This window comes from Schistocerca serialis, chromosome 1 (assembly GCF_023864345.2).
Source record: "Schistocerca serialis cubense isolate TAMUIC-IGC-003099 chromosome 1, iqSchSeri2.2, whole genome shotgun sequence".
NCBI classification, from domain to species: domain Eukaryota; kingdom Metazoa; phylum Arthropoda; class Insecta; order Orthoptera; family Acrididae; genus Schistocerca; species Schistocerca serialis.
The window spans coordinates 528,280,473-528,308,001 of NC_064638.1; the positions used below are offsets into that span (position 1 = coordinate 528,280,473).

Sequence of the window (27,529 nt, forward strand, 5' to 3'; positions counted from 1 at the left end):
AACACTTGATAATATCGATCTAAACCGTCTAAAAAGAGCCAAAGACAGACTTTCACCTGCTCGATATTTAGATGATTTCGTATTATACTCCTGATCCTTAACTAAATCCTACAGGAAAATAAAGGTGATTTAAAACCAGAGGTGAAATGTTACATTTGAATATCAGAACATTGTTCTACGATTATTTAGTTGAATACATGGCCAGGTATTGCTACCAACTTGTACGTATGAGTGAGAGCTTTACGTGGTGGAAGAAAGGTTGTTATAGATGTTATTATGCATCATAATCCTTAGTATGACCATTAACGTCAGTTAAAATACATATTTCTAATCGATTTACAATGAATGAATTGCGACATAATAGCAAGTTCTCTCCTTCATCACGGTTAATGTCTTCTCTGCACGCGAGGGGCTCCAAAACTAAAACCAAAATTCAGTATTTCTGCTGTTGAAATTAGTATTGTGTATTATGCAATGTATACACTAAAAGCGAAATATACGGTATCCCATTGCGCAATTCTGTATGCAGTAATCTTTGTAACGATCTCAGATATTCGTGCGTCAGTGCCTTCGTATTTTTAGTGTAGTAAGGTGCCGGGGCTTTGGTGTAGCTACATACATCGACTGAAGTGTTCCGTTTTAAGAACAGAGATTCGGATGCGCATCTGGTGGCACAAAAAACTATTTGGAACCTCGAACAAATGCAGGTAAGCCGTAGCAGCGTTAAAATTGTTGTAGGTAAATATGACTTATCTGTTCATACCATAAGACTAGAGGAATTACAGAGACAGCAATATGATCCACTGTAGCATAATCGTATGGATCAGTGTACTAGTTGATGTGGACTTTGTTCTTTGGTGGATGAAAACCAGAAGGAATTCAGAAACGTGATAGAGCTGCAAGCGGCACGTTTCATCATCGTGAGAGCGATAGAGAGTTGTTCTCGTTCAAGGAGCTTAATTGGCACTTGCTAGAAGATAATAACTGATCTCGTCACGAAATATTCTTGGGTAAATTTAGGCATTCGCTACTCGATATAAAGTAGAAAGCAGTTGTACTACCTCCGTCGTGCATTTCGCAAGGATATTCCGATTATACCTACGTTTACAGCTACGCTGTATATTTTTGTTTTTAACGCGTGCTGTACCTCTGGATCACGGGGTTCGATTCCCGGCCGGGTTGGGGATTTTCCCTGCGCGGGGACTGGGTGTTTGTGTTGTCCTCATCATTTCATCATCATCATTCTGGACTGTGTAAAAAATTGGACTGTATAAGAATTGGGACTTTGTACGGGCGCTGATGACCTCGCAGTTGAGCGCCCCACAAACCAAACCAAACATCATCATCAACGCGTGCTGTATACTGTGACTTGTGCAAGTGATGCATAATGTGTGTGACTTTCTGTGTAACAAGGTAACAAGAAATCCTGAAAGCACCAAAACAGTGCAAGAGCTCACAAATCACGCGTAAACGCCAGAATATAGTCCACGAGAAACGCCGTAGATGATGAGAATTATTACCCGAAACCCGTCGCATAGGAAACAAATGAAGGCAAATCGTGACTGGCTTCAGCAAACGCTATAAAATAACAAACAAAACCATTGTCTTTACATCTGCATGGTTTCACGAACTATTTCTAATGGTAAAAAAAACAAAAAAAATTTTTAAGTTTAATGTTTTTGGTATGTGTTACTTCCGTTTAATTATCAATTCAGAAAGAATTTCTGCTGTTTATTCACGTACGCTTATGAAGAGATCCATTATGTGGCCTTAACTGTCCTAACACACAGTGGAACACGCTGTTTGTAATATGGGACTATGCGTTGAAGATATATGAATGAAGGTTTAGTGCATAGACGTTACGGTCAGTTCGAGTGAACGGAGACAATTTAGTGAGTCGAATGTGGCGCTACTTTTAGGGACATCGGGTTCGAACACACAGACGGAAAATTTTAGAGGAGTTCCAAGTATACAGATCCAGTGTCACTTCGGAGAAAAAAAGATTGCTGTTCAACGCCACGTCGACAGCAAAGACGTTAGAGATGGCATTCTTATCAAATGGAAAGATTTGCAAAATGATAGCCTCGGTCATAGCTCTGGCAGGCTTTGACCGGAGCCTCAGAACTCTAGAATGTTTATAATACGAACCAGTCGTCGGACTGTCTCGTCAGTTACCGCTGCTCTTGTGTAGAAGGCAGTGACTGGAGTATCCACCGAGAAGAGTCGTTTCCGCGGTTATGTTGCTGCTGCTTTCGCCCAGAAACCATTGACAACACGTACAAATGTTCAGTCTGCCTTAGATTATCTCTCTCTTAGAATATGTCCTTGCAGAATACGTTTAGATTGATTTTGCAGCAGGGGAAGAATGTTTTCCGCAGTGGTGAGCCACCTTGCTTGATACGCTGATCAGTGTGAGCACCCGGCGCGTGACTGACGAACAGTGCTTACTTGATTATGCTGTGACGACAGTTAAATTCGGTAGTGGTCTGCAGATCGGATCAAATGGTTCAAATGGCTCTGAGCACTATGGGACTTAACTGCTGTGGTCATCAGTCCCCTAGAACTTAGAACTACTTAAACCTAACTAACCTAAGGACATCACACACATCCATGCCCGAGGCAGGATTCGAACCTGCGACCGTAGCGGTCACGCGGTTCCAGACTGAAGCGCCTTTAACCGCACGGCCACACCGTCCGGCGCAGCTCGGATCATCTACTAAAGTGGAGCCAAACTGAACGCAGGCGTTTGTGAATACGTAACGTGTTAATGTACCCGTACAGGACCTAATCTTTCCTGCGTTTGCCTGGTAATGTTCCTCGCCACAAAGCAAGAATGAAAACTCGGCGGATTGTTAAGTGAATCTATCAACGTTTCCAATAATTATTAACTATAGTGCATTTAATTATGTAAGTGTTTTAGTATAAGTAGTTTCTTGAAGTTCAGTGCTAGTAGTTGTTTTGTAGCCTACAGCAGATCGTCTGTTAATCATAACGCGTCCTTTGTCAATGTTGGACATTCTCAATCATAGATAATATGTTGTTCAGTAAAAGTTTTGCATTAGTCTCATGACTTGTATAGTTTGTGTGTGTGTGTGTTTTCTTTTCTTTTTTTAAACTTCTTTTTCAACGCTCTTTTGACTGTAGGAAACCGCTACCTACAGACACATCTGTAATGGAAGTAGAAATAACCTAAGTTCTCAAGCCAGTTCAGCAGAGCACGGATCAATGCTGCTTCTGTACAGTGTTCGTGCTGTCAATATATGTCACTTCACGTGATGTGGCGTACACAGCAGCGACGTCATTCGTACATTCAGCCACTATAGTGTGGCATGGAACATTGACGATCTGCCTCGTAGAACTCGCCCTCTATCAACAGAACTAACTGATAACTCTCTCTCTCTCTCTCTGTGGTGCGTGTGTGTGTGTGTGTGTGTGTGTGTGTGTGTGTGTGTGTGTGTATGTGTGTGCGCGTCCGTGTGCGCGCGTGTGCGGGCCGCGCGGTCTACCCGGCTCCTCCCGTCAGAGGTTCGAGCCTTTCCTCGGGCATGGGTGTGTGTGTTGTCCTTGGCGTAAGTTAGTTCAAGGTTAGGGATCGATGATCTCAGCAGTTTGCTCCCATAGGATCTTACCACAAATTTCCAAATCTCTCTCTCTCTCTCTCTCTCTGTGTGTGTGTGTGTGTGTGTGTGTGTGTGTGTGTGTGTGGGTGGTGTGTGTGTCTGTGTCCGAACAGACCTTGGAAGGCCCAACGATTCCGATCGACCGCCGTGTCATCCTCAGCCGATTGGCATCACTGGATGCGGATGTGGAGGAGCATGTGGTCAGCACAACACTCTCTCTGTCGTTGTCAGTTTTCGTGACCGGAGCCGCTTCTTGTCAGTCACAAGGGCTGTGTGCACCTCGCTTGCCAACAGCGCTCGGCAGCTCGGACGGTCACCACCCAGGTGCTAGCCACGCCCAACAACGCTTAACTTCGGTGATCTCACGGGAACCGGTGTTACCACTGCGGCAAGGTCGTAGGCAACTAATCACTGCTGCCTGCAAATTATGGCTAGTAGTTACCCCGAGGAATATGCAACTGTATTGCACCTTATCTTTTTGGGGGCAACTGGGAGCACTGAGTTGACACAGACAGCTCGGATTTGTCCCTGTACGATGTACTTAATAACAGTAAACAGTACAAACATCCTCCCCCCCTCCTTCCCCCATTACTGTGATGCGTGGAGGAAATGACCAAAGGGAAGATATGTACCGATCGTGGATCAATAACTTCTGTTTCGGAGTGGCCGAGCGGTTCTAGGCGCTACAGTACGGAACCGCGCGCCCGCTACGGTCGCAGGTTCGAATCCTGCCTCGGGCATGGATGTTTGTGATGTCCTTAGGTTAGTTAGGTTTAAGTAGTTCTAAGTTCTAGGGGACTGATGACCGCAGCAAAAGTGCCATAGTGCTCAGAGCCATTTGAACCATTGTTGACTTCTGTTTTTGTTGATCATCGATTTGTCTGACCCCTCATGACCGTCCCACCAGAATGTGGAGACGAGGAACACCAGCGCACGTGACAGGCGTGCGGTCCCACCGGTTCAGAGGCAGTAGAGTCAGTTATGTTTTGTGTCGGATGTACGAATGTCGGCCGCCGCTCATTGCTATCGAGGGCAGTTTGATGGCTGCACAGTACCAGAATAGCAATCAACCCAACGGAATGTCCTGCTCTATCTGCTGGTATGCACCCTATGGAGTACGCTTAGGACTAGTTGAAATTTGAAGTGCGTCGTCGTCGTCGCAGTAACACTGGACGCCATCAGCAGGCCCACCTTCGAACAGCCAGACAGGCTTGAACACCATTGTCTTGACGATTTTGTGGCCAGCATGCCACAGAAGATCCAAGCGTGTTGCACTGCGTGGGATGGAGCAACAGGATACTGAGCAGTACCCAACATCAGGATGTGCAAAGATATCAATTTTCCAACTTGCTGCTATAAAAGCAGCCATTGATTTATTTTCATTTCACAGCAAAGCTTTTTTTAGCTTCAAAAGCTCTTCTTTCATCCTCTGCTGTCTAGAAACCTAAGACTAAACGCATCCGCAGACTTCCACATAGTGCAAAACATTTTTCAGCACTTTACGAGCAAATTGTTTTCATACTTCATACCAGACGCGCATTTACTGTAAAATTTGTTCTGTAACACTGTTCAAACATGCGATGGTTTGAAGATGAGATAAAGCAACGAGTGTTGTTTCTGGTTTCATCCAGTTCACATACTGCTGCTTCATGAGTGCTAGATTACTACATAGCTATCTCACCAAGGAAGATTACAAAAGTTTAGCTGTATTCACCCAGTACTTGCAAGTCAAGGAAAGCAGAGTAACAAAATGTGAGAAGCTCAACAGCATGCAGCAAGTAAGTAATCTTTTCTTGCAGTAATTCAACTGTAGAAGAAGGTAGAAAAGCACACTGCGTCAATAGAAAATAACTTTCTTAACTGTATGTAGGATGTTTGTAGAACAGAATATAAACACATATGTCAAGACTTTTCCTAGCCTGCTGCACATGTATTGCGGGGGCTTTTTTGTGCTATTTATCGTAACAAATATACTTCCCACACTTTCTCGTCAAATTTGTGCTGATGATATGCACCATACAGCGTCTCTTGTCACAAATTTTTGTTGCTTCGGCGCAGGGTCAAACCTTTGACAGGTATATTATGCAGCTTCCCATATTTGACGTGTAGAACGCCGAAAGACTACCAACTTCCTGATTGGCAGGGAAAAAGCCTTTAAAGAACTTTGCTCCTTGACGTCAGGTCTGCACATAAAACTCGCAGTCGGTCCTTTTTGCTGCAACCTGTTGTATTTTAAAAGCTTCAAACGTCGAACTAAATTCCAATTATATACAAAATTCAGTCTGTTTTGTAGCAGCCTGACACTCTTGAACTTAATGCCGACTGATTTCGAACGCTGGATGTTTAGTTGCTTTCACTGTCTGCGAAACGCTGTAGCGCATTCTCCATAAGCAGTCCCCATAAAAGAGACTCAAAATAAACTACACACGACGCCAGGCATTCAACTGCGAGTCTTCATCTTATAGCAATATGATTTTGCGTTCTGCAAGAGTAGATACTATATTTAGCTGACTGCTATTGTGCGCTTCGCCGCAGCGTGGAGCTTCGCAAACTACTGCGGCCTTTATTGGATTACACTTTCATTTGTTACCATTCGGGACAGGTAAATGGATTGTTTTAAATGTTTCGTAATGTAAATCCAGGTATGGATTTCCGTAGAATGTTGCTCGTTGGGTCTCCCCCACTTTTGTTATCCTTCATTTCTCCACACACACCAGGTGAAGGATAGTTCTACTGCCTTGCTGTAACAGTTGTTGAATAGACGTTTTTGAATGAGCCTACCACATTTTATATCCGTAATTGAAATAAAGTTTTTTCGGCTACTGTCAATTTAGTGCTGGCAGTCACGGAAAGTGGCAGCCGTAGCACGAGTTAAAGAAAATGAATAGTCCGACATGGCTTGCGCCTGATTTTACCGTCAAAAGAAGAGAATCACTTTCCAATTTATCATACGACTTTGAAATCGAAGCGTGTGACAGTTGTGCATGTTTAGGCGGAAAACACTTTAGTAAGGTGTTGTCTCAGTTACTATAAGGAAAACCAGTCGTCTATCCGAACGTTGTTTTGGACCGCACGGTGCTTAACAGGGCATAATCTTTCTGGAGGTGCGATGCCCTTTCGTACCTTCAACCCGTGAACCGGTTCACCGACACTGTTATATAGAGGCTGCTTACAGTTTATCGTGGAGCCCGAGCGATGGTGCCGCTTGACTTTGGTACATTCATGAAGCATTATCAGAGGTTAAGACCACGTTAACTTCAAGACATAAATCCCAAGACCAACACGAGATCATACCGCGAACGTACAGATATGTAGTCTGCCAGCTACTGATGGAATTGACGCTAATTTCCAGAAATAAATCGAAAGAATAATTCAAGATCAAGACCCTAACATTCAGATATGTAGTCTGACATCCACTAAGTCAGTGCAGCTTTCAGTAATTGTCATACAGCAAAACGCAAAGTAATATTTCTTCTTTTGCCAGGATTTAATGTAAATCGTAGCGCCCTTAGATTTCAGAGTTTGCTAAGGTAAGGGACGATGCAGTTGCTTAAGACACACCAAGATAATCGTCACGGACAGGCATAAACCACAATCAGTTTTGGGGAGCGGGATTACGAAGCTAAAAAGTCCAGCGTTTCACTGTCCTACTTCCTAGTTGCACGAAGACTGCCCCCGTGCTACAGAGACGAAAAACACCTCGCCAATAGAACCACAAGCGCGGTGATCTGCTTGTAAGTAAAGCGAGAAATTTTGCAGTGCTCAACTAATTCGCTGGGGAGCAGCACACGTGCTCCCTTCATCGGAATAGCAGCATTTCATAAGGATCAAAATGCGCAATACCGGAAGCTTCCTTAGCTAGGAAATGCGTGCTAGATCTCCGTGACTCTTCTCTCTCGAATATAAGCATCAACAGGATGAAGATGTCATTTTCCAAAGTTGTTGCTCATTGTTTCAGTAGGTCCACCGCATCTTGTTTCAAATATTGATGACTGCGTAAAACTACAGTGGTGGAATTTGTCGCATCAGATTCCATAATTCAGTACTTTTGTTATAATCGTCGAAAATCTTAGACGAATTGGCTTGATTTTCCTCCCTCTCTTTAGGAAGCAAATATACACAATAATATATATCAATTTTATTTTAGTCTCTTGATTTATTTCTATAAGAGGAGTTGTTATTTACATTTTAACACTCTTAAGGAAGCGGATGGAAGTGTTTACATCATTTGATCTGTTTCTTCTTCCGAACTATCACTGTTAATCTTGGAAGGGACACAGAATAAACTTTACGACATAACATTGATAATTTTTTATGTTTTTACACCTACAGCTACCTCGTCTGATTTCACTGTTGCCAATCAACACTTGACCAGTTCTCAAAGTGCCTTGATAATCGCTACTCATATCGTGTAGACATTGAAAGAATTAATTTTTCAGTGTATTCCTCACTCACTACCCACGCACAAGAATCTCCAATATTTCCCGTCTATTTCGTGGTTTCTTTTTTGCAACAGCATTTACCGTAACCTTCCAACAGTTCTCTATAGGATTGCGATTGGGGCTATTTCCAAGCCATTCTAACGTTTGAGCCCCATTTTGTTTAAGGAAAGTTTTTACCTGAAATGCAGAATAACTAAGTTGGAAGATCGTCTGCTTCATGCTTGACACAAACATTGATCACAGGACCTACCTGCAGAGTTCTGTGGCAAGGTGCCGAATCATCCTGGAAAATGCAACTGAAAATATTTCCCAACTAATCTTTTATTGTGGGCATAAGCTCCCTTTCAAGGATGCTGATGTATACTTTCATTGGTGGTGCCATTTATGAAGTCCAGGTGACCTACTCCGTGGGTAGAAATGTATCCTCAGGCCATATTTCCTGCTGGATGTTCGTGTTATACACGAAGGCAAAAATTCTTCACGTCCTCTGCGACGCACGAACACTTTGCCATTGGAGTCACACAGATTAAATTTAGGCTCATTTGAGGAGATTACTCTGTTCAACATCTCCAGCGTCTGTTAAATGTGCTACAAACAGCTACTGTTGTCGCATTGTTTGTGTCAATAAAGATTATTTTTCTAGGTCGACGGGCAGCGAGCCCAGTTGCCAGCAGTTTGTTTCTAAGAACACCACGGGTTACTGAGACGTCACAAATTGCTTACCAGTCTCGCTTTAGTTCAGTTGATGGCGACGATCCTATCTTGTATGATAGTAGATGCCCTTTTGTTATCTCTTCCTTCCTCACGATCAACGTTCGCTTCTCTCTCTCTCTCTCTCTCTCTCTCTCTCTCTCTCTCTCTCTCTCTCTCTCTGAATTTTTCCAGTAACCTCGAAGTTGCAGTCCGCAGCTCGTGGTCTAGTGGCTAGCGTTGCTGACTGTGGATCAAGGGGTCCAGGGTTCGATTCCCGGCCTGGTTGGGGATTTGCTCTGCCCGGGGACTGGGTGTTTGTGTTGTTCTCATCGTTTCATCCTCACCATCATCATTCCTGTCAGTGGCTCGATTGGAGTGTGCAAAAAATTGGACTATGAAAAAATTGGGACGACCCTGCAGATGAGCGCCCTACAAACCAAACATCATCATCATCGAAATTGCAGACTGATTAAAACCTATCTTAGAGGATGCCTGTCTTACCCTGAGAGGAGCTGACGCATAAGCAAGTATAGCAGCTTTGGCGTTAATTCCACTTCAATCTGTCAACACAAAAGATCTGTACGAACATTGCTTCATGGTAGATGAAAACAATGGCAACAAGGAGCTGAATAATGTTGGAAAAAAATGTGATAGGAAGTGAAACAATAAAGGCACGTGTTTGGCGTAAAGTTAAGCGCCGGTGCGCCAATACGAAACGACAGAAGAGAGAGGGCTGTGAAGAAGATGTCAGCCAACTGCACGCTGCCCGACCCCTCTCCAGGACGACAACGCGAAGGCAGCGACCTCTATGCGAAGAGGACATAGACCAGCGACTTGGGAACTGTATAATACTGAAGAGATTTCTTATATACATGTTGCCCTTTACTTGCGACACTTATGTGTTATTGTCAAAGTTAAGTATTGTCAATGTTCATTTTCATTTGAATTGTCGTCTAGTGATCCGTGAAAGCAGGTTTCCTAGACACCCCATATTCGACGACTATGAAGTATTCAACAGTAAGAATATGTAACAGGCGATTTAAAAACAGTGGACTGGTACAACCAGAAGCAAACAGCCGCCAAAGACAAATTAATGAAGTAATAATTGGTGATGCAGTAAATAATTCCACCACTGTAGTTGTCAAAGGCAATGAGTTAAAAAAGCTTTCAATGGCGAACTGCCCGTGCTCATGCGAACAAGTGTTTATCTACAGAAGTGCTAGTCCCTTGTTGAACTCCTGTTTTTTTTTTTAATTTACGTACCGATATCGTTCTAAAACAAGAAAAGAAATGGAAGAAAATCTAACATGGAACAAAACCGTAAATGTTATCAAGAATAGTTCGATGATTGGACATTGGGATACTTCTGAGAAGCATCATAGTCCCATTTAAAAACCTGAACAACCAAAACTGTACGGCTGTGGGACATTGGAGGAGTCGTGGCTGAGGCGTGGCTTACTGCGATATCTCCGTCGTTACCGTGACTCTCCCAAGTAGCCCACAAGGGGAGTATGAGCGCCGATGTGGCTCTCGTTATGGATTTCCGATAAACGTAAGCAGTTGAACTTGGCTTGTTGTGTCGCAAGCCAGGCTGCCTTCTGCTAGTGCCTTTTCCCCAGACAACAGAGCGCCAGCTTCTGACTGGGCGCATTGAGCTGCGAAAGTGTGCTTGGTCCAGAGCTTCGTCCTAAAACAGACACACAGACTTTGGAACCAGCTGCGGGCCAACACCTGCGTCGCCGTTTTGAGAGGAAACAGTTGCTCCTGTACAGTGGACAATTCACAGCATCAGAAGAGCTTCGTTCGCCGGCAGCAGAACCGCACAGAGGTTGAACGATCGTTCTCAGAAAAAAACGTACGGGCTAATTAACTCTACAAAAATCAGTAGTATCACTTCATACATTAATTTAAAAGGTACAATATTTTTACCGTCAGATATGATACAGAACAATAATGTGTTAACAATTAATGTAACGGAAGCGTTCTACTAAATGTACTTTGAACTGGCTGACAAATATTTCTGCTTTGGGATTTTATTCCGCCATATAGATAGGTAATCAACGGTCTTGCCGCAGTGGTAATACCGGTTCCCGTCGGATAACCGAAGTTAAGCGCTGTCGGGCTGGGCTAGCACTTGGATGGGTGACCATCCGGTCTGCCGAGCGCTGTTGGCCAGCGGGGTGCACTCAGCCCATGTGAGGCAAACTGAGGAGTTACTTAATTGAGAAGTAGCAGCTCCGGTCTCGTAAACTGTCATACTGCCGGGAGAGCGGTGTACTGACCACATGTCCCTCCATATCCGCATCCAGTGACGTCTGAAGACTGAGGATGACACGGCGGCCGGTTGGAACCACTGGGCCTTCCAAGACCTGTTCGGACGGAGTTTAGTTTATATAGCTAGGTAATGATAATGTAAAACTGAAATTATGTATTTATAGACGAGATCTGGATTTTCTTTAAAAATATTATGAGTGCAGTTTCTTTTCCCACTTGTGACGGTAGCAACTTCCACAGTAAATTATTTTCTTCAGTATCTGTGACCTCCTGCATTACGTTCATTGCACGAAAACAGTGCCGCAGACAGGCTTGGGACTCCAGTTGTCACTCGTAAAATGAATCTCATTCTCCCAACGAATACACCTTGCCCAAACACAACTTGCGTAACGGTCCCCGACTAGGCAACAGTGGATGCCAGAAATCTGCTGGGATTCCATTTCCCCCTCTCTTTGGCTTCCCCTCTCTTCATCCACCACAGCGATGCACCCTCCCGAGCTTTTGGTGGAATGCCTTAACCGTGTGCGTTGGCCAGCCCCGCCCGAGGGGTGGCTGACGCAACGGCGGGAATCAGGGGAGGGTGCTGCCAGCTTTGGAAGTGTACCTGAGGACATGAAAAAGAAAACCGTCAACTGCGATGTGCGTCACCTGTAAACAACCGTTCGTAAGACAGCTCATATTTACTCCTGTCAGACAGCAGAAAACCTGAAAATCCCTCATGGCTTGAAGCTGCCTTCGTAGCTCAGTTTTTAGGCGGTTTCTTTCCTACAGTACAGTAGAAGGAAAGTACTGTCATAAACCCCTACGAAACTCTTCAGTTCCTACAATGAACTGCCGAGCGTTGGTGCACAACAGCCCGTAGCTTCTTAGCGCGACCAGGGATATTGTTATCCGTTTGATATTTACCGTTCACATTTCAAGAACTTCTGACAGTGACAATGATCAGGTCTTACTTTCTGTTCTTTGCAATGTAATATTTACTGCTTTCGGTCGCGCCAGCGTGTTCATTTCTTTATCTGAATGCTGGTATTGCTACCGGCATCTTTACCTGTGCTGCTTCATCGAAGTCATAACTTTAGTTTGATTCTTTCGTTGCAGGGAACTCTGCCATGGATATTCTCTGTCGTTCCACTTTCACATTTTTAGAAACCGCCACTTCTATTATACCTTGACATTTGTAAAGAAACAGTGCTTTTTCACATGTAACATGTTGTCCATATTCTCCATGTGGTATATGCAACACATTAGCGCCACCAGTGGGCATATTCCCATCATCCTTGTAGCATTCAATTCCAGTAACAGTTCTATACCTGACACAATAAAAGAAGCTAATGTAGAAATCCTACATTCATAATAGGAAGTTTGGATCGTATAAATAACTAATCAGGCAAACTAACTAAATTGCTCTTGCTATCTCAGCACTGCATCGGTTTAGTTGGCCATTTGCAGCCCGTAGTGCGAACTACTACTTAGCAAATAACAGAAAGTAGTGAAACATATAAAAGGCAGCAGTTTCTTTGACCGCTTACTTAAATAACTGGAGAAGTAAGTTGTGTGATTGTGAGTAACCCTTCACAATTTAACACCAACATCAAGAGATACATTGGAGAAAATATTTAGACCCTACAGAAATTTAGAAGGGCAGCTATTTTGGCAAGGAAATACTCCGAATTTTTCTACGTATGAAATTTAAAAATCAACATATTCAACCATATAGCATTAAGAGTAAGTGACGCGAACAACAGGAACAGAAACAAAGAGGGATACGAGATCCTTATCAAGCTACAGGTGTTTGCTCACATGTGAGTAGGGCCAACAGTACGTATCTAAACTGCTAGGAGGAGACAGGAGATGAGGCGACTAACGGAACACAACGGTGTGGTTACTCTTTAGAGAAGTGTGTTTGTCTTCAAGTGAAAAATCTTCAGAATGCTGTTCCAACCACACTGGATCATTTATTTTGTATATCCCTGCAACCTCTCAAAGTGTCTTGCTGATGGAATATCCACCCGATCCACAAAAGGCGACCAGTACGCACAGTCGTATGTGGATTCGAGATTACATCAGCTGACAGTACCTTACATATGGATGGGTAGTGACGGAGGATGCGAGAAAACAGTTTTCCCGCATCACAACACTGTCGCTGTGTTTGTCCAGGAACTGTTGCAGGCAGCCTGCTCGCAGCTGTTCCGTACCTATTTGTTTGACGTAGTAAATATTATTAATGTAGAAGGAAGCACTCCCTTAGTAATCAGGTGTACAGTACCAATACAACCACCCAAATTGAGACTTATATAATAAACTGCACCCCCCTGCGGCTGCGTCACAACTCGCTCTGTTTGGTTTCATGCTTTTATGTGGCGTCTTCATCTCTCTTTTTCGTCAGGTGTCCTTTACCATCAATTAGCCGCTCACTTGAGCAGCCCCCCCCCCTTTTTTTTAAATAAACACGTCACTATGTGACTGTATTGTAGTTAATGACATAAACTCAATCACTTGAAAATGGCATAAAAGGCTGAAACATAGGTCGTGATTAAATAAACAATACAGGCAAATAGTGGTGTATTCATTTAAAAATTATTGTATGACTGTTGCTCAGCAACATCAAAAACAGTTTTCTCTGTTGCAGTATCATTTTAAACAGTCGTAAAATAATGAAAAATGGAGATGTTGTAATTTGTGTTCTCCAGGCGGAAGCTGAACCGAGTGGATGTTGAAAGAGTGGTGCTCACGGTTTGTTAAACAGTTTGTTAACACATACTGAGCTGACAAAAGTCGTGGGGTACCTCCTAACATCCCGGCCGACCTCCTTTTACTCGGATTAGTGCAGCAACACGACGTGGCATGGACCTACCAAGTCGTTGGAAGGCCCCTGCAGAAATATTGAGCCATGCCGCCACTATAGCTGTCCATAATTGCGGAGGTGTTGCCGGTGCAGGATTTTGTGCACGAACTGAGCTCTCGATTAAGCGATTCAGCGATAAACGTTCGACGCAGTTCGTGTTCGGCGGTGTGGGTGACCAAATCTTCCGCTGAATTGTCCAGAATGTTCGTCAAACCAGTCACGAACAATTGTGGCCCAGTGACATGTATGGGAACATGAAGTGCATGAATTGTTGAAAACGGTCTCCAAGTAGCCGAACATAATCATCTCCTGTCAATGATCGGTTCAGTTGGACCAAAGGACTCAGTCCAATCCATGGAAACAGAGCGGAGCCCTCAACATTATGAAGCCACTACCAGCTTGCACAATGCGTTGCTAAAAAATTGGGTCCAAGGCTTCGTGGAGTATGCGCGACAGTCGAACCCCACCATCAGCTTTTATCATCTGAAATCGTGACTCTTCTGACCAGGCTACGGTTTTTCAGTCGCCTAAGATCCAACCGATACGGTCACGAGCATCTTAACGGATATGTTCGTTCTCAGCACACCTCTTGAAACGGTGGATCTCGGATTATTGAATTCCGTAATGATTTCCGACATGGAATGTCCCATGGGTCTAGCTCCAACCACCAACCCACGATCACAGTCTGTTAATTCCCGTCGTGCGATCATAATCACGTCGGAAACTTTTCCACCTGAATCACCTGAGTTCACATATCTGCTCCTCCAATGCAATGCCCTTTTATACTCTGTGTACGCGATACTACCGTCCTCTGTATACTATGTGCATATCGCTATCCCATTACTTCCGTCCGCTCAATGTAAATGATTGAGTTTCAACATGATTTGTTGTGGACTAATTAATTTAAAACCAATTCAGCGATTTTATCTCTGTTGACAGGAGGAGGACAGAGAGCAAGAGAGTTATTCTGGAAGCAAGAGAAAGATTTCGGGTCTAGTGAAGCAGGGGATACAACCCGTCGGCTTTGACCAATGATGTCATACATTACTCATAGATAATAATGTTATGGGAGCCTTTATATTTTATGAAGTAACAGCTTTTTCATGAGATGAGAAAACATTTTATTTTCCAAGCACAGATCAAAAACTAACAAGAATAAACAACTCGTAACCAAGATAAATGTCTATCAGCTGCAGCTTTCACCCGCTGTTTTTGGCGCAGTGGATAAATGACGTCGCCACATCAGCCCCCCTCCTTTTGAAACCGGGTGCACCAGGTATGTGGGGAAACTTGCACTTGATTTTTCTACCAGCTCTCGTGAAAACATCTGGTGCAGGCAATGGCTGCTTCGTTGTCCTCTTCTGAAACCGAGGGCTCGGCGAGACTATCTGCTGTTTCTTTGGCCTCCACGTTTGAGGGTGATCTTGCAGACCGAGGAAGGAGTGTACCCTCTTCGGTGTAAGCAGGTTTAAGCCGCTCAATTGATACTGTCTCTTCTTTACTATCCTTATCGATTTTGAAGCTGTGGCTTCCTCTTGTGATTACCCTGTATGGTCCAGAGTAAGGCGAAACAAGCGGCGGGCGCACCGTATCATCCATAAGCCACACGTGGGACGTTGCTTGCAGGTCTTTATGTACAAACACTCTCCGGTCTCCATGTCTGACAGGGTTAGTGGGTTTGATGTTTCTCATTCTAACGCTGAGTTGTCTCGCGAATTGCGTGCATAGCTCAGGGGCGAACGTATGTGTAGATGCTGGAACGATAAATTCTCCAGGAACCCTCAATTGCTCGCCATAAACCAATTCTGCGGAAGAGCATTGTAAGTCCTCCTTCACGGCCGTTCTCAATCCGAGTAGGACCAGCGGTAGTGCTTCAGTCCATGAAGTGGACCTACACATTAATGCAGCTTTGAGCGTGCGGTGTAGTCGTTCCACCATTCCATTACTAGATGGATGATAGCTTGTGGTGCGTAGGTGGTTGCAACCGCACAGTAGTAAAAGTTCATTGAAAAGTTGGCTTTCAAACTGCCTTCCGCGATCTGTTGTTATGTTTTGCGGAACGCCAAACCTGGAGAACCATGAATGCAACAGTGCGTTTGCAACCGACTCCGCAGAAATGTCTTGTATTACAACTACTTCTGGCCACCTGGTAAAACGATCAATGATTATGAGCAAATAGCGTTGTCCTGAAGAGCATGATAGCGGGCCCACAATGTCCACATGTATATGTGAAAATTTTGCAGATGGCGTCGGGAAGTCAGCAATAGGTGCAAAGGCATGTCTGCTGATTTTATTACGCTGGCATGTTAGGCATGCACGCGCCCATGCACGACAATCTTTTTGTATTCCAGGCCACACTACTTTGAAGGAAACTAACTTGGCTGTAGCTCGTACTCCTGGATATGATAGGTTATGTAGTGCAATATAAATCTCGCGACGATATTGTTCTGGTATGTAAGGTCGCTCCTTCCCTTTTGCTACATCACACCAAATTCCGTCTGGAACATTTGGGACAGACACACGTCTGAGCTGCAGCGCAGTTCTATGTTCCTCTATTAGACGGCGCAAGAAAGGATCTTCTCGTTGTTTAGACGCTAACTCGGTCCAACGAATTGAATTTAAACTGGCACAATTCCTAGACAGGCAATCTGCGACCAGGTTGTCTTTTCCTGAAATGTGACGCACGTCAGTTGTGAACTGTGCAATGTACTCGACTTGCCTGCACTGACGTGGTGAATTGAGCTCTGTGTCTCGTTGAAATATAGCTACTAACGGCCTGTGATCGGTAAAAATTGCAAAGTGCCTCCCTTCGACAGACGTGCGAAAATCCTTAATGGCTGAGTAAATAGCAAGCAACTCACGGTCAATAGCACTCCATTTTTGCTGCTGTCGAGTCAGGTTTTTAGAGAAAAATGCGAGCGGCTGCCATCTGCCATCAACTCTTGCTGTAGCGCTGCACCCACTGCTGTTTGGCTCGCATCAACCATGAGCGCTAAAGGAGCGCTCAATCTTGGATGTCCCAGTAGTGTTGTCTGAGAAAGACATTTCTTTAAGTCATGGAAAGCTGCTTCATCATGTGGACTCCATGGAATTTTACGATTTCCTGTTGTATTGTTACCTGCAAGTTACGTTGTGAGTGGCTCTTGGGCGGCAGCTGATTTAGGTAAGTGACGTCTGTAATAGTTGAGCATGCCAAAAAATCTGCGAAGTCCTTTGTAAGTTGTGGGAAGGGGCATCTGTTGTACTGCTTCAACCCGCTCAGGCAAAGGTGACAGACCTACTGCTGAAACCAAATATCCCAGGAACTTAACCTCGCGTTTTCCAAACGTGCACTTTGTTTCGTTAATAATTATGCCATACTCTGTCAGACGGCGGAAAAGCTGCCGCAGATGTTCGACATGCTGATATACAGAACCAGAGAATACTAAAATGTCGTCCATATAACAAAATACGAATGGTAATTCTCGAAGCACCTCATGCATGAATCTTTGCCATGTTTGGGCGGCGTTTCTGAGGCCAAATGGCATAAAATTGTACTCAAACAAACCGAATGGTGTGATAACTGCTGTTTTTTTAATGTCAGATGGAGCCATGGGAATCTGGGAAAATGCTTTGGCGCAATCAATCACACTAAATATTTTGGCATTGCTAATCGTACTGTTAAAATCAGTCACATTGGGTACTGGGTAGCGGTCGGGAATTGTGCGGGCATTAAGCGCCCTGTGGTCTCCACATACTCTCCATGAATTGTCTTTTTTACGGACCATGTGAATTGGAGATGCCCATGAACTATCAGACCTACTTACAATACCTGTTTTTATAAGTCTGTCGAACTCAGCTCGCGCCGCGAGCAGCTTCTCTGGAGGCAGACGCCGCGGGCGGAAACAGCGGGTTGACCTTGTGTCGTGCTGATGTGTTGTTGAGTATTGTGTCTGCATTTCCTGGTTGCGTTGACGGGTTCGGTAAGTGCTGGAAAGTCTTGAAGCAGTTTACGAAAAAGTGATTCCTCCGACAGTGCTCTGATATTGCCTACAGTATACGAATCGTTACGACTGTCGGGTGTCTTCTTGCGTGACGCACACGTGTGCACCCCGCTTAGTTGCGGGTACGAAATCGTATCATAATACCCCGACGCGGAGGACGCGGTAGAGGAGCCGGAAATCTTCGTGCGGATAGACACGGGCACATCGCACTGCACTTGAACCGACGCGGAAGACGCAGTAGGCAATATCCCTTCTGTGGAAACTATCACCAAACGACGGTTAACCAGGTCGGGCATAAGTCGGTAGTTCCGTAAAAAGTCCGCTCCAATTATAGGACTCGGCACATCAGCAACCACAAAAGTCCATTTTGGATGGAAGTTGGAATTAAGATGTAATGCCAACTGTTTCTCACCATAGGTAGATATTCTGGAATTGTTTGCCGCAGTCAGCACATGTTGCGTTGTTGTCGTGAATATATCACCTCTCTTTCTTGGATAAACACTGACTTCTGAACCTGTGTCAATCAGAAACTTCTCACCTGGAGAGAGGTCCAACACGAACAATCGGTGTGATTGGTTGACTGCAGATACCGTGGCGTTTTCACCTCTTTGAATCACGCTATGACTCGGGCGCCTATGTTGTTGTTGACGAACGTTAGCGCCCTTTAACGCCCGCCTTTTAAGTTTGGGTAGCTGCAGGGTTGAATACATTGACGGGCAGTGTTACCAAAGCGTCTGTGGTACCAGCACCATTGATCTGTCAAATCCCGTTGGATAGCATTTCTTCGTCTTTTCCAACTGCGACTTCGTAGCTGCTGGTTGTGTGAAGTTACTTGCACGTTGAGTTTTGCCACTTGTGCTGCCAGTTGCTGCAGTTCTGTGTTCCGGATAAGCGCTATCATTGTACATTAAAATAATTGAATGTGACTTTAAAAGAGATCGCTACATATTGCTCAAAATATTCTTCGTGTGCATTTATTTAAATAATTGGTTGTTTGCAATTCATTCGGTACTTAATTTCATTCTTAGTGATATTGAGGTAATTTGGACTCTTAGTTTCTTATTTTAGGACACTTTTTAGTATCTCATTTTCGTTTGTAGATATGGATTTAGCTGTTCCGTTGAACCTGGATTATTTGAGAGAGGCTATGGGCGTAGACATGTTGGCCACGATTTGTTTTTTACAAATGTGTGGTCTCGTTGCCGAGTATGTTCGATGTCGTGAGTGTGGCGAACATATGCACTTCTGAAGTGTATCTCGTCGCCGTACGCACGACTTATTCGTATGGCGCTGCACCGAAGATAGGTTGTGGCTGTCCATTAGACGAAGGACGTGGTTCGAAAAATCTAAGCTCGCTGTGAGAGACATTATGAAAATCACGTACTGTTGGTGTTTAAGATATCCTGTGTGGCTGTGTGTCCCTGAATGGCGTGTGAGTAAGCGTACAGTTGTGGATTGGTACTCTTTTTGTAGGAAAGTTTTTGGGGAATACGTGATATATAGGGGGCCGTTGGGGGGGGGGGGGGGGGGGCGGGGGCGGGTGTTATGGACGAAATTCACGAGTCGCATTTTGGCAGAAGGAAGTACAACAGGATGGAACCTCCAGTGGGATTATGGGTTTTAGGGGGTTGTAGTTTCAGGTTAAGAGTGTGACGATGTAGTGTTTAAAGTAGTACCCAATCGAAGGAAGTAAGTTTTGGTTAGCTTAATTGAAGATCACGTTGCAGAGGGTACGACTTAATTTCAGATGGTTTTTCTTGATGTAGGGATTTAGGGGAAAGAGGTTATCAGCATCTCGTAGCTAATCACAATATTGAGTTCAGATCATTATCCACAGGGGCTTGCACAAATAGCATAGGGGGTTATTGGTCAGTTGTGAAATCTCTTGTAGGGAAGGGGAAACGCCGGATTTCCACACTTCAAAGTCACTTAGATGAATATTCATGGAGGCGTAGTATTCCCCAAACATATTGCCCGTTTAAATGTTTTCTTACACGGGTTGGGCAAATGTACCGTCTGAAATATGTTAACTAATTTCACATTAGGATGGGGGGTGGGGGTAAGTGTGTGTGTGTGTGTGTGTGTGTGTGTGTGTGTGTGTGTGTGTGTGTGTGTGTGTTTTCGTAATGTTTTGTTTGTTGCGTATGTGGGTATGTGATTTTTGTTGATGTCTTTCTAGGCGAGCTTCGGTTCGTTTCAGAAGTTCCCGTGTGGTAAGTTCAGTTTTCCATTTTTTTCTTTTACTGCATTTGACTATTTTGACGTATTTCATTGTTATATTACACCATTACGTATGTTTTCGTGTACTCCAGTACGTAATGGAAATTTCGCAGCTGTCGTTCTTCTTTCGTTTCCCAGCTCTAGTATCAGTACGATGTTTTTCGAATCTATACTAGCAATATTAAAGACGAAACGCCCGACACAACTAAAATTGGTATCCCGTCCTTCAGTTGACCTTTACACTGACACTACCTATTCGAAAAGAACGACATAATGTAACACTGATGAGATTTACCTATATATGTCAACTGGAGAGCAGGATACAAATGTTGTATATAGCTCAATTAAAGAATGGGATACCATTGTCACTGCTGTGATCAAAACTATAACTTTCAGTCGATGCTATTAGCATGGAAGGCGAAAAATAAACTATACCCCATAGTGAAGTACGGGATACAAATTGTATATGTGTGTCGTCTTATTGTCTGTTCGCGTAGTTCAACTGAGGTACAGGTCGCAAATATAACGTACGTCAATTTCCACGTTTTCGTTAGCAGTGTACATATATATAGGTCAACGGAAGTATGGGATACAAATATTATGTACGTAGCTCCTTCTGCCCTCGGTAGTACTACTATCTACGTAAGAACAGACTATTAGTGGTAGCTGAGGCGAAAGAAACAACACATGTAAAATTTGTATCCCGTGCTTCAGTTGTCTTATATAGTTCAACTTAACAACGGAATTAATGCTAACGAAAACGAAGAAATCGACGTACGCTAAACTTGTATCCCGTACTGCAGTTAACCAATACAGTTCGAATGAGGTTCGAGATACAACTCATATATATGTGACGTGAGGTATTCTATGCTACGAATATTTCCATCCATTTTTGCCCTTAATTTTCCACAGAAATAATACGACACAAACACGCGATATCCTTAACGTGAAAATACTACTTGTCTCGATATATGTCAACTATATTTTTCGTCTCTCGTATTCCTTTGTTTCTGTACAGTTTTGTCAGCTCTTTCATCTGTGTAATAAATGCTCTCTTGCCAATTCTGACGTCATTGGTCAAAGCCGACGGGTCGTATCCCCTGCTTCACTAGACCCAAGATTTCTTTCGCCAGTCGTCTGTCTGTAGCATGAGAACGAGCGGAAGTGCCTTTGGCAGTGGTAAATGGAAGATGGTACCGCAGCCACGCGTGTAGCTCTGTTCGCTGTGCTGCCGTTTCGTTATGTGGTGGTCCCATAGTTTATTTTTGTACTGAACAGATTCGGTATAGCGTGTTGACCTGCCCTCACTTAAACGCCATGTGTTGCGTCGGGTGCCCAAAGCTGCTGCATTTATTGAATTGTAATATTATTTCTGCAAAGCAGCATCAGAGTAGCTCGCAAATTGCTTTGTTGACAACTATTGCCCCGTTGACGAAAGCCAAATGTTATTCTCCTGTACAACTCGGATAACTCGCCCCCTTTTCTCAGGAACAGCAACGCCTGGCATGGGTCTACAGAGAAGATGTTGCAGTCATTCTCAGTATGCACATAGATGGTCGGGAATGAAAAACTCGTTTAACTACATCTGTCTGTGAAAATTTGTTGGGCGGCCGCTGTGGTCGAGCGATTCTAGGCGCTTCAGTCCGGAACCACGCGGCTGCTACGGTCGCAGGTTCGAATCCTGCCTCGGGCATGAATGTGTGTGATGTCCTTAGGTTAGTTAGGTTTAAGTAGTTCTACGTCCAGGGGACTGATGACCTCAGATGTTAAGTCCCATAGAGCTTAGAGCCATTTGAAAATTTGTAATTCCACTATCCAATAACTCCATAATTAAAGAGAGATTTGAAAGTGCTTGTATTTCTCCAGTTTGTCAATAACTAGGCTTCTACTATACAGTTACACGTGTAGCAACTTTCTGTATCACTTTACCCTATTTTTTAAAAAGCCGTTTTTGCTTCACCTGCAAAATTTGACAAAATGGAGTTACGAGGTTTTCATTGCCTACCATCGATATCACTAGTTTTATGCGTCATAACTCTTTCTCTTTTGTTTCGTTGTTTTATGTAGCGTTCTCATTTGTATTTTTTATCATCGTGTGTCCTTTACTGTCGATTAGGCTATCACTTGAGAATTTTTATCTCTTCTGCCGTCTCATTATTATTTGCCTGTAAAATAAACGAAATTTATAAAATGACGTAACTCTTCCAATTATGCGACTATTAGAGTAGTTGTCGCTGTGACTGTTGTCCCCTGAATGCAGTTATCTTCGTAGCGGTGGGGAGAAAACGTGACCTCTAGCAGTTGGTACCGTGTTTAGCTGTGCAGCGGTCGTGTGTTCTGTCTCGTGTGATGGCTGCCCGACATTTGCTACAACCAGAATCGGACGTAACGTCGAGAGAGAGAGAGAGAGAGAGAGAGAGAGAGAGAGAGAGAGGGGGGGGGGGGGGATAGTGATTATTTTTCTCTGACTTGTATAGACAGTTTTTCCCAGCCAAATAAATCATACAAATAAACTTACACCTTGGAGGCTACAAGATCTAATGGATTACTGTAGCGTGTGTGTACAGTACGTACCGCACTTCAGGGTGCCTACAACCCGTGACGACCTGGAGCAACCACATGCTGCCGATATCAGATGCAAAAGGTAAACATGTTAGTTATTATTTATTTTATTTATTATGTGTAAATACACATGCAATTTACAGTGATATTTACACAATACAAAGAAATATTTATACATAACAAAAGGAATGTACAAGAGTTATGGTGACTAATTATATCACAAACTGATATCCAAAGAGTCTATCCAATCCAGTGCTGTTGGCGAGGCTTTGATTATGTCGTTCCAGCCTCCACTAAAACATCTATTGGAACATTCCTCTACAATGTGTTCAACAGACTGTTCTGCTGCTCCACAGTCGCACTTCGGGGTGTCTGACAGTCCCAATTTGTACGTGGAGGACTTAGTTCTTCCATGTCCACATCGGATTCTGTTGAGCACACACCAGGTTCTTCTAGGTACTTGGAAGCCTGGTATGCATTTAGGGTCTTCGAGGCCACGGCGAAGTATGCTGGTGTAGTTTTTCCATTTCTCCTTCCACACGTCTTCAATCTTGAGTGGTTCGGGTTCTCGAGCTGTCCAGAATGGTTTTCTTGATTTGAGACGCGTGCAGGGTAGATTGAGTATTCCTGGGTGGGTAGCCTTTGAGAAAGCTTTACGTTATTAATCTTTTCCCGTTCGCGGGCCGCTGCTTCTTGTCGTCTCAAATGCTACTGATGCTACCGAGAGCAGACAGCCAAGTTAGAGAGTCGCTACGAGCCGTGTACTGCTACACACCAGCACGAGAGGCCGCTGCGTTATTTGTGCAGCTCGTTCCCCGCCCTTAGGACTAGCAGCCAAATGTTTCTCTTTGGATACGGAGACGAGAATGAATTGAATCTCACCGAAGTTGTAGGACACGCCATTTCACTCTTGTCGAAACCGTTGTAAATGAGCATGACGAAAAATTCTGTATGTGATGTTCTGCATCTTGATAAATTTGAAATTTGGTAGCTGAGAGCTGTCAACAGTATGGCCATAGTATGTATACGTATAACAGAACATATTTCAGGGCAGATGAACGAAATAAGTAGAGAAATACTAGAAATACTATTGAATGCGAACGTTAGTCGAGGAAGCTCCTCAGTCTCAAATTAGTTAAATAAAAATTCTCTATCTACAGTTTGGCGTGAATTTGTCTCTTTACGAGTGCTTCTAATGAATTTACGGCTGTTGTTTCACGAAAAAAAAAGACAACTAGAGCGGATGAGATTCATGTGAGGATCTACAGCGATTATGTGAAGGAATTTGCTTGATTTCTAGCTGTAGTTTGTCCTAGGTCTCTGGAGCAACGAATGGTATCTAGCGATTGAAGAAAAAAGAAAAAGGAATCGCAGTTCATTCCCATTTTCAGAAATGGTCGACACATAGTCGCACATAATTACGGGCCTGTGTATATGACGTCAGTCTGTAGTGGAATTATGGAACGAGTTTTTTGCTCAAGCGTGTTACGTTTTCGGAGAACGGAAATCTCCTCTATAAAAAATCGACGTGGGTTCCGCAAACACAGATCTTGCGAACACAGCTCGCTCTGTCCATCAGGCAAATGTGTCAGCGTAATGCCATATTGCTTGACTCCCGGAAGGCATTCAATAGAGTTTCGTAACGTCGTTTAATGGACAAAATACGGACTTACCGAGTATCGGACCACACTTATGAATGTGTATAGGACTTCCTCGCAGACAGAACTGAACAAGCTATTCTCACCGGAACAAAGTAGGAAAACGTAAAGGTAATTTCAGGAATACTCCAAGCAAGTGTGATAGGACTGCTACTGTTTACAGTGTATATAAATGATCTAGAAGAAAATATGGGAAGCACCATAAGACTGTTCGCGGACGCTGCGTTTCTCTCTGAGAAGATAGCGACGCCAGAAACCCGTAGCGAAATACAAGAAAACCTGCTGAGGGTTGGTAATCGGTGCAGGGAGTGACTGACCCTGAACACAAATAAACGTTAGGTATTACGCGTAAAGAGACAAAGGGGTCTAGTACATTTCGATAGACTATTGATGACAAATCACTTGTAACAAAAGTTATCCTAAAATACCTAGAAGTAAGCATCCGGGTTACCTAAAATAGAATACTCGCATTAAACAAATTGTGAGAAAAACAGAAGCCAAACTGAAATTAATTGAGAGAATATTAAGGAAATGCATTCGTGAACTAAGTGGCTTAAAAAAACAATTATTCGACCGATCTTCCGTTACAAAGTATAATGTTAGGTTGGTGCATAGGTGCATAGCGTTTTTGTTTTACATATTGGTATACCGACTACTAAGGGTTTATTTATCGATTGCCTCTTTTATTTGCTATTTAAGTTCACATATTGTCATTTAGTCATTTGGAGATAGTAAGTGGACCTGTGGACGCTAGAAAATAGGGTGCCAAATGGAGAGATCTGAACGTTTCCGACGTATTCTTCTGTTTGAGTTCAACAGAGGGGTGACAGCAGCGGGGCCAACCAGAAACATTAGCTCCGTGTATGGGGATAACGCCACTGGACACAGCACGGCAAGAAAACGGTTTAGCCGGCCAGTGTGGCCACGCGGTTAAAGGCGCTTCAGTCTGGAACCGCGCGACCGCTACGGTCGCAGGCTCGAAGTTAAGTCCCATAGTGCTCAGAGCCATTTGAACCATTTGAATATACGGATTGAATAATATTGGGAAAGGGCTTCAACCTCTCTCTCTCTCTCTCTCTCTCTCTCTCTCTCTCTCTCTCTCTCTCTCTCTCTCTCTCTCTTTTTCTCTCTCCTCTACTACTGCTTCCCCTTTTGTGCCTCTCAATTCTCGTAACAGTGGACTGGTTTCCGTACAAGATGTAGACAGCCTTTCGCTCCCTGTACTTCAAAGCGCGTGTCCCAGTCAAAATTGTCGAAAGACTTTTCTGAATCTACAGATGCCACGAACGTAGGTTCATCGTTCCTTCACCTGCTTTCTAAGATAAATCATAGGATCAGTATTGCATCGATGGGCCAACATTTTTCCGGAACCCGAACTGATCTCCCCCGAAGTCTGCTTCTATCAGTTTTTCAATCCGTAAATACACCGACGGAAAAAAATCGCAACTTCAAGGAGTTGTGCGACGTAAAGGAAAGTTGTAGACGTGATTCTACATCTGAAAGATGATGTCTATTCAAATTTCCCGCCAGTCGCATAAAAGTGGAGCTAGTAGCGCAACTGTCAGGTTTGCTTTAAATGCACGTTGTAACGGTCATGGACGGCAGTTACCTTCAAGATTAGACGTGGTGAGTTGATGTTAGTCAAAAATGGCCTTAAGGCGACAAAGACTTCATTATCAACACCTCAGTAAGTTTGAACGATGTCGTGTAATAGCTGGGTGTACCTTCTGCGGTATTGCAGAAAGACTTCCCAGGAATGTAACCACTATACATCATTCCTGCATTCCTGCCAGCGGTGGTCGCAAGAATATAAGGTCCAAGAAGACTGGGGTCCGGACGACCACGTGGCAGTAGCGAGAGAGAGGTCGTGTTTGCCGTACGACTCTGGCGCATCGTACTGCATCTGCAGCAGCAATTCGAGCTGCAGTTGGCACCACAGTGACACAACGAACAGTTAAAATTGGGTACTTCAAGGACAGCTCCGAGACTTACGACATGAGTGAGAGCTCTTTAGGAGGCAAGGTGAAGGTCTATTGTGTCTGATGAAAGCTGGATCTGCTTCGGTGCCAGTGACGAGAGTGTGTTGGTTAGGGGGAGACCAAGTGAGCGCCTGTAACCAACCTGTCTGCATGCTAGACGCTCTGGCCTACACCTGGAGTTATCGTCTGGGGTACGATTTTATATGCCAACAGGAGCGCTGACTGTATATTTTGTACGTCAGTCTGGTGACTCGACCTGTTGTACTGCCATTCCTGAACAGCATTCCAGCAGGTGTTTTGGACAGTATAACTCGTGCCCACGTACCGCTGTTGTAACCCAATATGCGCGACAGAGTGTGGACACGTTGCCCTGGCCTACTCTATCACCAGATCTGGCTCCAGTGGAATACGTATGGAACATCGTCGGCCGACAACCCCAGCGTCATCCATAACCAGCATTAATCGCCCGTGGATTAACCTATCAAGAGCAACAGGCATCGAACTCCATCCCACAAACTGATATCTGATCTATATAACACAATACATGCACGTCTGCATCCTTGCATTCAACATTCTGGCGGTTACACCGGTTGTTAACGTACCAGCATTTCACATTTGCAATGGCCTATCTCGCACCTGCATTAACTTGTGATCTTGCAGTGTTAATCACTTAAATATGTTACCTAGATAAATGTATTCCCAAAATTTCATTACTCTGCCTTAATTATTTTTTGTTGTTGCGATTTTTTCCGTCATTGTAGTTCGCGTCACTGTTTTGCAACCCTGACTGATTAAACTGATGGCACAGTGATATTCGCACCTGTCAGCACCTGCTTTCTTTCGAAGATTCGTCTTGAAGTATGGGGGCATTTTGGCTGCCCGACAAGTCTTGCATACCGGGTGTAATAGTTTTGTCTAGGATCTGAATAAACCCCGGTGATTCCAGTGGACTAGTTTCGGTTCTAAAGGTGTTATTTAGCCGCGCAAGAGTCAACGAGAAATTTGAACGGAGAAAAGAGCGGCAGTTGCAGAAGCGGTTGCTGCTGCTGCTGCTGCTGCTGCGACAGCAACGAACAGCCGCCGCAGCGCCGGGGCAGACACCTGCCGCGCCACAGCTGATGCACTACAGCGCAGACTGCCTCCCTCTGGCTTTGCCAGTCACACAACGCACGGCGAGCTGGCCGCTAGAACGTCTGCGCTTACAACGCGGGAGTTTTCTCAGGGATCGGCAGTACGTGCACTAGGCAATCGAA

At 44.1% G+C, this 27,529-nt stretch overlaps 1 protein-coding gene and 1 pseudogene across 2 annotated transcripts in view; both read left to right on the forward strand.

Moving 5' to 3' along the window:
- The window catches only part of LOC126457816 (uncharacterized protein KIAA1143 homolog), a 306,991-nt gene that overhangs the window by 237,442 nt on the left and 42,020 nt on the right, over nt 1-27,529 (forward strand). The window lies entirely within an intron of this gene.
- On the forward strand, nt 10,812-10,929 carry LOC126425905 (5S ribosomal RNA; annotated as a pseudogene).